Consider the following 14,181-nt stretch of genomic DNA (forward strand, 5'->3'; position numbering starts at 1 on the left):
TAAAACAAAATTTGACAGTGGGTCCTTCAGCTCGCCCACGTAGGCTAATATGACGCGCGGACGCCACCAGTGACCGTCTCTGAGCCCATAGGTGTATTCACTGACCGTAAATTTGTATTCACTTTGTACGATGACCAAAGTGATTTTGGTCGACAAGTTTGAGTACTAACGATGGATTTTACTCTTCTAGTTTCAACTGTCGCGGAAAGCGCTATTTGCTCCCGAGCTCCAGTGCTCTCGTCGTATTAAAAAAATAAAAATTACATTTTCTAGGTTTCAAAAAAATCTGAAATTATTTCTGTACATAGTTAATGTTGTCTCCCATAGGCATGTAAAATCTCGACAAGAATTTCTTTGTATTCTGGGCTCCACAAAAATGACAAATATGATAAAATTTGGGGATTTGAAAACATACTTCTACAGATCTAGACATTTGTTATTTTTGTACAGCTCAGTCTACATAGTATTTGAATTTTATATTTTGCACGTTTGTGTGATAAATCATGGCCTACTTGCAGAAATTTTTCAATTTTTTTTAAAACTCGAAAAAACATAATTTTGAATTTTTTAAAACAGCAGGAGCACTGGAGCTCGGGAGCACAAAATCCTCACTCCAACTGTCGCTCTTAATTTATGTCATTAAACTATATAAATTAAACTTATTATGTGATATAACCCTTGATACAGGAACAAACTCCGTGCCCATCAGGTTGCATCTGTGACCAGCCACCAAACTGGAGAACGGAGGAGCTTGCGTTGGATTGCCTTGGAGAAATAGCAATCCATGGCATGAGGGGAACTGATCTTGAAGTTGCTCTTGTGCTACGGTTATTCCATTGGGCAACAGTACTAAAAAGGATGAAAATAATTTTCCATGAATCAATCACCGAAAGCAAGGAAAAAGAGCTTCGTCAGTTGTTTCTAAGCTTCTCTAGGCTGGAAATAAGTATGGATTTTAGCACCTTTGCTCCATAATACTTGTCGCTCAAAAGTTTCCGGTCCCTACATGAAAAGCTGGGTTGTCATTTTGGTTTCTTCAAAGTAGATGGTGGCAAGTGCAATGGACATGCAAGTCAGATTTCATGTAGGACAGATTGCAAGCATTGTTCCTTTTTTATTTGTTGACATTGCAAGCATAGTTCCTGTGGTGTATGGACTAGTCAGTCTGGGCTGGTGGCTCCTCCAACTGAGAAAAAATGACTTGTCTTGTTACGCTCTATTCTACGGATTTTTTTTGCTGTTCCTGTCAATTTGGTGATACTAGTGTCCACAACTGCACTAAACTGGGTAGTAAATTTCCCTGTGGTGATATACATTTGCAATCAATGAAAATAAGCTGCATCAAGAATATGTCCTTGTGCACCTACAATATCCTGGCCAGAATGCACAAATCACAAACAATTTGTGGTGGCAACACCTGGAATGTCCTCTTATTTCAAGTTTCGTGCACCCGAATATGGCACCAGCGAATTCTTCTACATTGTCAATGAATTTTCACAGCAATCACGTTGACTCAACATAATAAACAGGTAACATTGTGCTGGAAAGGCTTGAGCCAACACTGGTGAAATTTTCACAGCCAACACACTAACTTGACAGTCGACACAATAAACAGGGAGCTTGATATTCACGGTGTGTGCTATGGTGAATCCATGATTATCCTGACGCCTGGCCATCCTGGCTGGGTTAGGCGAGGCGGATTCTTGTTTTTGTAAGTGGTCTAGTGGGTATGTCGCCTCACCTTCAAGGCGAGTTCTTGTTTTTATGCTTTTGAGGTTGTGCTCTATATGCCGAAAGGCATCATCTGTATGATTTTTGGGTCCTGTTTTTCTCATAAACTGGACCAATCTTCTACGGAGTACTATCTATCCAATGAATTTAGCTGTTTTCTGCTAACATTAAAAAACATTGTTCATGAAATGTAGGGAATTGATCAGCCTGGGCTGATAACGCGTCTAACTGAGAAAACATAACTCAAATTGTCGGTTTCTCATGTTTGGAAATTTTTGTTGTTCCTCCCAATTCGGTGACAGTAACATCCACAGCTGCACCAAACAATTTCGGGCGCGGTGATACACATTTGTAATCTACAAAAATAAGTCCATCAAGAATCTGTTGTTTAGCGCCTACAAAGTCCTGATAAAAATGCATGAATTGTATTCATGGTAGTAACAACAGGCATAAGTTTTCTGATGTGCAACCTGAAACCGTGATGCTGAAAAGTTCAGTCAATCTGAGGTAAAAAAGAAACTAGATGAGGGGCGAAGAGCACCTGAATTTTATTTTAGTTTTTGAAATGAAGAGCACCTGAAAAAATAAAACGAAGCGTGGAGAACTAATAATGTTCCACCGCACTGGCACGCGTTGGAATAATGGAATAGAAAGAAAGATATAGAAATAAATAAAATAGAAATGCACCAGCCGGGAATCGAACCCGGGTCTGTACCGTGGCAGGGTACTATTCTACCACTAGACCACTGGTGCCTAATGTTCTAGTTTGTAGAAACTACTTAATGATAACCAATGACTGTTTACTACTTAACCACAGAAGTTGTGAGTATGACATATCGAAAGTAGAAATGAATCTTTTATGGTTAAGGCTATTTACTGGATATGAATAACGCATGACCATCTATTTCAGAATAACCGAACAGATAAATAGCTCATTTTTTGCTAAGCATTCCTTAGCTCTCTCAAGATGTTTTGCTTATTTCTCTTGCTTAGTATAGAAAGGTTTGAGCTATTTGTGGGCTGAACTGATAAATATGAAGCTCCTGATTTTGAATATAGATTTCATTGAAAGGAAAGTTTTGGCAGTAGCCTGTTAAGGAATTGAGGAAAATAAGTTAGAAACAACATTGAAACTGCACCATGAAAAAAATTTCTCACCTTCTGGACTTTTGGTTGTAATTACAGAAATTGCTTGACATGCATATTTACCAAATCTATAACAAATATTAATTTTCTGTTGTGGTAACGATCATCATGTTGTTTGAGCATCTCATATTCTTGAAAGATAAATCACGTTTTTCCATTACATTTTCGTCCAGTGCTAGGTTACTTTGTGCAGTGTAAAGAGACAAAACATATTGTACTATGGCCACAAACCACTAGTTAATCAACGTCAGCCTCATGGGCTTCTCAATGAGTTGCTATTTCCATTCATTGACAGCACTCAAAAGACTTGGTTTATTTTTTCCTTATTGTATTGGTAACTTCTTAACCTAGGACATGGCTGGGAGTTAATAAAGCCGCAGCTATTCCCTCTCAAAAAATAAGACAACACTCACATATGAAAGTCCATTATTAACCCAACAAGACCAAACAGTTCTATAATAAGTGAAATTTCAAATACTTATAGCTACTCATGTTTTTGTACAATTACTATCAAAATAAAGGGCAATCACGGCTTTACTTGACCATATCTTCTCACTTAGTTTGTTTTGTTCTAACACTCAAACCACTCCAAGGCGTAATCACTGACACCCTCGCCTCTAATTTGAAGTAGCTGCATGAGACGAAGAGGTTGAGGGGTAGGATATGCGTTGATCATGGGCCAGTGTGGAAAATGTGCAGCGGCGCTCTCTTGCTGGCGGCGAAGAACAACTCAGCCTCCACGCGGTTGGGCCTCCTTTTTGGGCCTTCCTGCCACTTGGACCAAGAGGGCAACCCTGCTTCTGCCTAACTTCGGGAAGCGGGATAATGGAAGGTTGATGCTGTTGTATGTGTTCATTGACGTGCTTCTGCCATTTGAAGGTAATAAATCCATTGTTTCAACTTCTGTTATTTTGCAGCACTAGTAAAAGTGCACGTGTCACGCACGTGTAATATAAGACATAAATTAAACTAGCACAAAGCCCGTGCGTTGCTACGGTTGGAATTGTTTTTTAAAATTATTTATAAAATTAGTTTTAAATTGTACTCCTCTGTCCCAAAAAGATGTATTAGATTTGTCTAAATTTAGATATACTCCTCTGTCCCAAAAATGTACTCCTCTGTCCCAATAAAAATTTCACTAAACTTGGGAGAGCAAGTTAGATAGCGATGGAATCAAGTTGGGTTTGATTAGACCGTCTGAGAACATGAGACAGCTAGTGATATTAATAGATTTTCTTTGTCGCAAAAAATAAATATGCAAAACAAACCAAAAAAAAGGACAACCTCAATGCTTCTCTTTTTCTTAGATTAGATCTGCACCAGATCGTACATGTGTACACGCCAATTAGCCCCTCTTTCTCCTTGCTTTTTTATCTACTGTGTACTCCTCCAATCCCATCTAAATGTCTAATTACAGTCATGCAAAGTCACTTGTGTATGTTAAGGATCCTCTCGTCTAATTAGAGTATCTCCAATGGTCGCGCGAAACGGCGCGCTATCGCATTTTAACCGAATTTTAGCGCTCACGAATGCTCCCATGCTCCTCTAGCGGAGGCACCAAGCGTTATCGCGCTATTCTACGCGCCAAAGTTGTCGCTCTGCTTCAAGCGCACACCATAAAACGCGGCGCGCGCAACAAACCGCCAGGAACATTCAGACGCGCGTCGCTTCGTGCTCCACCTCGCTCACGCGCCGCTCCACCTCCACGCCGCCGTGATGCCTCCCCGTCGCCGCTCGAGCTCCGGCTACCGCGGCGTCCGCGCGTGTCTGAACAAGACGTTCTACGCCGAGATTCGGAGCAGCGACGAGCGCATCGGGCTCGGGACATTCGAGACCACGCACGAGGTGGCGCGCGTGTATGACGTGGTCGCCTGGCTATGATGTGGTCGCCTGGCGCCTTGGCCACTCCCGCCACTCGATGAACTTCGACGATGTCTGGACGCGGCAGCAGGCGGAAGCCCTCGCGCCGCCGCCACCGGCCGTCACGCGCGAGCTCGAGCAGCGCCTCATCATCGCCGAGTGGGACTTTCACATCGCTGTATCTGAATCCCCACTTTGACATTGCTGTATTTGGATCGAGTGCGCTGCAAACGATTTTTACAACGCCAAATTTTAGAGCCTATGTGGAGATGCTCTTAGCGCGCTCCTTCAATTCCGTCTAGTTTCAGCCGTGAAAAGTCCTCCTTAAGTATGCTTGTTTCTTCTCCTTTTGTTGTAATATATTCATCGGTGAATAAATGATATGGTACCTGGATGAGTAATTCCCGCCGTGGAGGACGATATGATGAGCAATTTCCGCCAAGGAGGACGGTGGCGTCAGGTAGACACAAAGCTTGTTGCGAATGAAAAAAGATTTCGCCATATATAATCGTCGCTTCGAGTACACACGCAGACACGCTGAGTTATGGGCGCGGGTGTAATCCATATATAGCGCAAGAAGCGCAAGAATTCAAGATAAACTTCAGACCAGGCACGATTTAAAAAGAGTCCGATCCGGTTCAATATCGAAGGAGCGCGTAGATAGCAGCAGTAAAATCGCGATCCGCGTGCCATCCGATCCTACAACGTAGGAAATACCTGAAACACTGTGGTCCTCCGGCGACATATGAAACTTGTAATTCCCAAAAAGATACCAAACTTGTCTTGGCCGGTCCGGATCATTGAGTGGGATAAGGTAGGATGGGCCAATTTTGCTAGCAGGCAGGAGTTACTTTCCAAGGCCCAAAAAATCTCAATCGCAAAGCTACGGACGGAGACGAAACCTTACAGAATTTGAACTGCGGGTTGATATTCGGTTTTCCGAGGGGCTAAGTGTAAATGGACCGAGGGACATTTGGGAAAAAAAAGAATAAAACGGTTTGGTGGCAATAATGCGTTGTATGTGATTTGGTGGGAGGGCAAATCGGTCCAAAAAAGTGTTGGACCAAGGAAACAATCCTCCCTTTATTATTAGGTATAGATATAGACTAGCAAAAGTGTCCGTGCGTTGCATCGGGAGAATCTGGTGCATTGCCATGCCTATGACAAGTGCTGACGCGATGCCCAGTCGATGACGACAGCTGGCGCCTCCCTCCTCCTCTACGACATTTGGCCTCACCGCTCCTTGAGTTCTCCCTCTTCCTCCCTCAAATTATATTTTTGGTACGGTACAACTGAACTCAGATCTATAATAGATGTTATACATGCTGAAACTATATATTCTCAAGTAATGCTAGTAAAGTTCTCTCTACAACAAAGATAGTCTAAAGAAGCGCAGAAAACATGGTGTTTGGTGTTGGACGATGCTCTTCCTGCCTCTATAGAAATATAAATCTTACTTATGATTTTAGAAATAGCCACAAACCCTTGCACACTAAATAATGTGAATAACATTGCGATCTAAATGATTTAAATGGCATTCACTAATCCAATTCCTAAAAATTCAGTTATATAAGTCTTTTTGTTTTTGCCCCTTTGCAAACAATGGGGACGTACATCATGTAGTGAACTTGTGGGTGTATTGAGTTCTACATATGCAGAGGAGTTCAGCATATCAATATTAATATGAATCACTTCCATCCGTCGGCGCAGACCTTGTCCTGGACCAACACAGCTGAGGCGGTCGAAGATGTAGAGCAATCCAACTTCACCAGGGCATGGGAGCAGCTGAAGAACTCCCTGGAGCTCGTCAGGACTTGGGACACGCTACACATCAAGTAGGCAGTCGATGGACAATTGACTTAGCAGATATTCAGAGGACGAATCGGCGGCGCCGGCCACCTTGACGATGCGACCTCCTCGCGAACACGATCTGCAATACGGTAGGTGGGCGAATCGGTGGAAGCTAGCGATCTACATACTCCACGAATCTTTTTGATCGATCTTATGTTCTTGGTCTCCTTGGTCTTCTTGCTCGATCTCTTCTCCGCCGCGAACAGACGGCCAGATATTAGGTAGATTTCGATCACAATTTTTCTTGTCGGTCTGCGGAGGCGGAGCACATTGCACGAGGTGCAGCCTGCAGCGTCGGCTCCTTGCCTCCTTCCAGATGTTGTAGTGCCAGCCTAAACGCGTCTGTCATCCAGTTGTCAAAGAGATCAAAGAGTCGACAAAGACGGCCATGCATGTGGACGAGCTCGAATACGGCAGTTTTCGGTGTTAGCAGCCGATCTCCACGTTCGTAGCAAAATTCGACGAGGATGGTGCGTCCAGGACGGTGCGCAAGGATAAACATCTGCAGCGTTATAATTTCAGGCTCCTACCCTGTCTGGCTCCTACGACGGCGTGAGATATAATATAGAGTAGGGGAACCCCGGAGTTTCTATACGACACGGAGACAACACAAATCAATCGGGATTATGAGTTCTTGTAGGAAGGATGTAAGGCTGGGACGGACGAAACGGCGGACCAAACCAAACGGACCGAACCACGGAAACGCTTTCGCTTTTATTATTAGGTATAGATTTAGTATGATTATAAAAATGGTAACTTTAAAATATAACAAAACCTTCAACACCTGTTTATGATAATGCACTTATGAAATATTTAGGTAACTGACAAGTTAAAAAAATTCAAATTAATTATAGGAAAAAAAAGCTTGAAATTTGAACTAAAAATTCTTTCACGTACACATCTCTCAGCTCTCACGTGTCTAAATGTTGAATTAACTAGTGGATACCCCGCGCGTTGCTACGGATTTAAAATATATAAAGTGCAAATTCTGGAAATTCAACATAAATGGAGGACAACGTATTTCATAATACCAGCTTGATTAATATATAAATACATGTTTTACTGAATCAAGACGACCTTGAGTTACACAATATCTTCCATAAAAAGTAACACAAATTTTTTCAACAGATAATACAATTTATATTACAGGAGAGGTATACACATTCAGAGAGGGATAGGAAGCACTGAATAAAAAAATACATACATTTTTTGAAGTAACACACAGGCAATCGATGCATCCTACATTGTTATACCAGCCTGCAACAACATGAGAATCGTAAACGTTTTGCCACTTCAATATTTTGTTGAACACCAGCAATGCCCCGGTGAGAAGATGATAAGTACCTTATTTGTTGAACTACCATGTACCATATGAAGAAGACCAATTAGACCACTCAGACTGCAACGCAATCAAAGAGGATTAGCAAGCATAGATGCCATCAGATATTCTGCAACCCTCTAAATTAAAACAAACACCATGACCCATCCACCATATATAGTTTTTTAATCAACAATTTATGCTCAGAACCCAAAAAAAATGTCTGAGGAGACGTCATGTGGCTTGGTTGACGCCTAAGCAAGTGCAGGTTGCATATTATAATAAGAAAATTGAAGATCACACAGGATGCATTCCATAATCAAAATAGTTTTTTCTTGAAGGAAAACAAAACAGGTGTAGCCAGAAGCCCAGAAGGCTACCACGCCTTTTCTTATCCGTGTCTGATTAGCATGTAGATGCCAAAAGAATAACTATTGGCAAAGTTTAGCTTACATGTAATTAATATGGACATACCTGTCAAATGCAATTTAGTACAATTTTTATGGCTTTCAAGACTGGCCATAGTTTACACTTTTATCTGCAATGCAAGGAGAAGGGGTTTTCCAGCAGGAACTAAAAATATATATGTAGAACATCTGTAATGCTTTTGAGAACAATTTCCTACTGAAACTGTTATAAAGATGAATAAAGAATGCCCTTTGATTCTGTAATCCCGATTAGGACCTGTTAAGATGGCAATAAATAGTTAAAAACTTTGTCTGTATAGCATTATAACATCTATGTACATGAATCATCAATTGCATATTTGCATCGTAAAACAAATGAATGAAGGCATACCTAGTATATCTAGTAGATCCTACAGACCAGAATAAGATAACCATAATTTTTCTTTTGCTAATTCAGACCAGGCTGCAATATAATACGGGAAAATCACCTAGCAAAGCTACGGCTTAAGAAAACGGATCAACATTCTAACCATACCTGAACGTCAGCACTTACAATTGACACGTCGAGTAAAGAATAGTAGCAATTGGTCGTAGAAACACGCTACAGAATTAAGAGCTGAACTTTAGGCCTTTCACAGCCAACTGCAGGCACGGCAACATGATGGAGCGATGTATTGTTGCCGAATCAGTGGAGACTGGAGAGCATAAATGGAACTGTTCAGCCAGCGACAAATTGGTGAGATACTCATGACCTGCTCGTCTAGGTAACTCATAAAAAAGTAGAGAATATGTAAATGAGGTGCAGGAGATGGGACGATAGACAAAAGGGTTAAAAGGGAGCGTTAGTTAACGCCTTTGGATGGCATAGGGAGAAGCCATATGCAGCACTGAGATTTTCACGACTGTAGAAGGCATCTGGTGTGGGTGTGTGGCCTATATATAGTGGTATTCTCTCGACCAGATCATGACCAGGTGAAGCGGCCACGATGGAGTAAGAATGCCATGGGGTGGAAGGGAGAGGAAATGACGGGTCGGAAAAGGAATATCTTTTGATTTATTGCATCAATGGAACCGGAGACGAAGAGTAAGGGCATTAATGCGGGAGACAAAGAGTGCAAGGGGAAGCTACCGTGGGAGTATAAGGCTAAACTAAGACGTACTGAGAGGAGACGACGGCAAAAAAAAAAAACTTATAAATTGTTCTCTTATTTTTGGGGGAAAAGTGACGTGGCAATGGGGGGGGGGGTTGTGTGGGCCTGCTGAGGTGGAGTAGCTGCATGTTAAGAGAAATGAGTTAGTGGGGATGAACTATTTAGTTATACTAGAAGGGGGAGCGACTAATACAATCGCTAGGGACAGAGGAGCATTTTCGTGATGCAGCTAGAAGGTGAAGCGATCAGGTCTGAAAAAAGTAATCAACCTGAACAGGCAGCCACACTTGGTTGCATGCATGCGATGACGTGGAGGTGAGATGTCTAAAATGGTGGGCCTGCTGAGGTGGCATAGGTGCATGTTTAGAGAAATAGGTTAGTGAGGATGAACTATTTAGTTATACTAATGATACCCCGCGCGTTGCGGCGGAAGTCCTCGGAAACTTTTAAGCTGAAAAATAAAGGATAATTAACATGATATATAGCCCAGTAGGTGCAACGTGAAATATATCTGTGTTTATATTTTTTAAGAATGGCCGCTCTAATTTTTTAAAGAATTTACTTTGCTCCGTGGAAGAAATAATGGGGAGATCAAATAGAGGTACTATAATGATGAGCGAAACAAATGTCTGATTATCTACTATATACTCCGATGAAAAAATTAGTGGAGTAAACCAATGGTTGATAAAATACATCCTAAAGAGAACTAATATGGGGGTCATGCACTCATGCTATGTCTTAGAAAATTGAGATCCATTCAAGTATAAGTTTTTAAGGGACACTTGAATTCAAAATTATTAAAGAGTGCATACAGGGGAAGAACAACCTCACCTTGCATGTTTTTTCTAGATCATGTGATCCTCCTTGAAAAATATGAATACGGTATACGATGCCAAACCAGAAGAACGCACAATCTGGACGTATCAAGAACACTGTGAATGGTACAAATAAATGTGGTTGCAGGCTTCTATGTATTAAAAAAGAGCCTTCTATGTATTAAAAAAGAGCCTGCACTGTATAGTCGGAGATGCATAGTAGTAGATGAGTATGGCAATGCTTCAGCTAAGATTGCCAGGAGCAAACCTGAGCACATGGGTTCAACTCCAACATGTCTAAGCATCGACTGTATATCTTCAAAACCTCCAATAAATTAAATGATTCTGGTACAAAGAGGAAACAATGGAAAATGAATGGAGTGTACCTGGAAAAGTAAATTGCATGCAGTATGATGTGTACAAAAACATCTTCGTAGAACCAATATGGCAATACCAATTTTATATTTCACCTGAAGATGGCGCATCATATATGCAAACTGAACTTTCCGCAGTCGATAGACGATAGCAGTATGAGAAATAAGCAAATCCAGTATGAAATCTCCATAATGATACAAATTAAAGAAATCCCCATGTTGTCCAGTCACAAATTACATCTCCTTTTATCTGAAGCGTTCAGGATAATGCAAGAGTAACGAAACCTTGACATCCATAGTTAGATAAACATATAAGATATCAATCTCGAGAGCACATAACCAAATTGATGTCCAGTGATCTTCTTAAACTCAATGTATTTTTTTTTAGCAGAGATAAGATCAAACCTCCATTGAGACAGCAATCAGTATACTTGGACTTAGTGTATATGATCAGAGAACTCATCGATGGATGAAATCTGAAGATAAAGTGTTGAAAGTAGAGCATGGAAGGGAAGATCTGCAAATATAAAAATGACCCTAGTGCACCCATGGAAACGAAAGAAGCAAAATACAGAGAGAAGTAGTGCCTTTCTATTAATCAAAGGGATTAACTGTTTCTCCGTATTACAAAGCTGGTAGGGTGATGGCTACTGCGTTGGTGAGGATATGTAAAGACGGGAAAACATAGTGGAACATTATTGGCACTAAGGCTTCGGTTACTGCATGAAATAAAGAGCTCAGGTTGAAGCGTTGCATCTTACAAAAATAATGACATTGGAGGCTGCAGTTTTGCTTATAGATAGATCAGCTGCAATGAAAACAAAATACAAAATAATGACGTGGAGGGCTGCTGATGTGGGAGATTATGATTGGTCTAACATTTTTGATGAGGTGGATAGCTTGCATGTTAAGAGAAATCACTTAGTGGGTTGCTCCTATTTAGATATTATAGATAGGATATTTTTTAGTTTTGTTTGTTGAGCTACTTAAATAGGCGCATGGCCCAATGGTGTAACTGTAACCACCAATTCGTACACATGCGACATGGTGTAAAATTCATTAAGCGCAAAACAGAGGATAAAATGAATAATAAGATCTATGAAAGAGATTTTTTAAAAGTACAATGACACATAAATAAGTTAGAAATAACTGAAAGGACAAAACACGTTATTTGCTCCAATGAAGGAACATCATCAACCATGACGTAAAACAATATCATGATATCATCGAGCGAAATACATGTTTAGTAATGTTAGACAAAACATCTCACATAGAGTTTAACATGGACAAATCACAACATAATCTATGTGCCTACATAATTTTGATGATTAATTTAGTGCATATTCAAGTAAAAACTTCAAATTAATATTAATAGTTTTAGTTATAATTCAAAAGCAAACAGGATTTTAAAACTCCTAATATAATTTCAATGTTTGCTAGACCAAAGCAAACACCTTTTTTCAGAACTGAAACAGAAGAGATACTCGATTGGCCCATTCCTAATTTTTTGAAATTTAGTAGTATAAAATTATGTAATAGGTCACTACAAGTGTAGAAGAAAATAAAGAAGACGTAAATGTAGGTGATGTCGCCCGCAGCAGTGTTCTGGAATCGGAGCCACGTCACTATCCTCCCCCTCTCTCTCCGAGTAGCTTCTAGCATCACCTCCTTTGCCTTCTGCCGACACAGCTTGAGCCTCCGCTCCTGCCTCCAGCAGCTGGCAAGAGGGCCGATGTCTCCCCACAACCGGCAAGAGGATAATCTCCACTCCAGCCTCCCCCTTTTCCCGCCGCCCCCGCGAGCTCTGGCTCGTGTGATGCCTCCCGCCGCTTGCGCAATTTCAGCACGCCGACGGAGGCGGAGGCGCGGATCTTCTGTCCACCGGATCAGCGTCCATGGCGATAGTGCACGCGCTTGAGGGATCCATATCGCTTCATAATCCTCCCGTGGGACAAGCTGGTGTATCGACGCAAGCTCCAAGGGGCGCCGGCGAGGAAGCTCTGGTCCGACGGTTTGGCCGTGTCGCGAGCCTCCCAAAGTGGGTTCGTTCAGTTTTGAAACAAAGAAGTCGTTCGTCGGAGGCGTTGGTCACCGGAAATCGGCAAGAAGTCACCTGATCCGAGAAAATTGGGGTTTTCAAAATCACATGGCTTGGGCCCGGGCAGGACGCGGGCTGCTGCTAACATGAATTTGGCTCGTTGGGTCCTAAATAGTAAATATCATGGTGCATTGAGGGACTACGATCACGAAGATCGTTTGATTCGACGGTGACTGTCGACCGAATCAGGTTAAGGTGGGGGGCGCTATTGCTGGACGGGCCTTCTGTAATCTGTTAGGGTTAGCGTGGAAAAAGTTTGAGTCTAGGGAGCCTGTCGTGCAGCGGCGGCGCTCTGTTCTCCTGATGAATGGCGATGGAGGCCAAGGTTTCAATCCGGGCCACGGAGGTTTGAAGACTGGGCGTGGTGGCTACCAACCTCGTGGTGGATACGGCAATGGTCGCGGCGCAAATGATGCGCGTGGCCATCTGGGGGGCGAGGCGGCTAGGGCTTTGGTGGTGGCCAAGGCTATGGTGTTGGCCGGGGAGTTCGAGGTAACGCAGTTAACAATGCCTTTGGTCAGAACTATGTGCATGGTGAGACCAGTGGCAGTGGTGCAGCCGGCATGAATAGTGGCCAGGGCTACCAAGAGGAGAGTTGGGGCGGCGGCCATATGAACTATCAGAGAGGTGCTAATTTCCAAAACAACAACAGATTTAACTATGGTGCAAATCAGCAAAGGTGGAACAATGGAAGCAATCCAGGCCGTGGTGGTTATCAAAATTGCTTCTGTGCCAATGGACATGGTGTAGCTGCAAGGAGTGGCATTGATGCCGACCTTCTAGAGAAAACAATGCAAGCTGTAGTGGCGGCGGTGACGGCGGCTCAGAAGACCCCAGAAGCTGCTAGGGGGACGGTAATGCATGTTGCAGCGGGGACTTTCTGCGGTTCCAAACCAGCCTGCGGTGGTCTCGGTTGCGGCACCCACTGTAATTCAACAACAAGTAGAGGTGCAAAATCAAGAGGTTGTCGATGCTCAGGTGGTAGGAGCAAAATGGAAGGAGACTGAAGGGCTGAGTCCTTCAAAGAAGAAAAAAAAGGATAAGACGGCATGTTTCCGATGCAAGAAACCAGGACATTATATTGATGATTGTCCTACACCTGTTTGTGACCCGTGTGAGTCCATACATCATGCAACCTCTGCTTGTCATCTTCTGCAAGCTCCGAAACCCACTGTGACCATACATGGATATGCTAATGAAGCCCTTATGTTTTTTGAGCTTCTATGTGGGGCTTTCAAGGCCAAAGTGGAGAATCCTAAGTTTGCAAAGGTTACTCTTGATGGTGATGCAATGACTATACCTGAGATAATTGAACAGTTGAGAAAAATTTTGCCATCTGAGAAATTTAATTGGGATGTTTTTCACTTCAAGGATAATGTATTCAGAGTCAAGTTACCAAGTAAGCAAGAAGTTCAGAGGTTGAAGAATTT

The 14,181-nt window shown here is 42.3% G+C and overlaps 1 non-coding gene across 1 annotated transcript; it reads right to left on the reverse strand.

Annotated features, from left to right (window-relative positions):
* Positions 1-2,413: 2,413 nt before the first annotated feature.
* On the reverse strand, positions 2,414-2,484 carry TRNAG-GCC. The gene has a single exon. It is a non-coding gene; the product is annotated as a tRNA-Gly (tRNA).
* Between the last annotated feature and the right edge of the window lie 11,697 nt (positions 2,485-14,181).

This window comes from Lolium rigidum, chromosome 7 (assembly GCF_022539505.1).
Source record: "Lolium rigidum isolate FL_2022 chromosome 7, APGP_CSIRO_Lrig_0.1, whole genome shotgun sequence".
NCBI classification, from domain to species: domain Eukaryota; kingdom Viridiplantae; phylum Streptophyta; class Magnoliopsida; order Poales; family Poaceae; genus Lolium; species Lolium rigidum.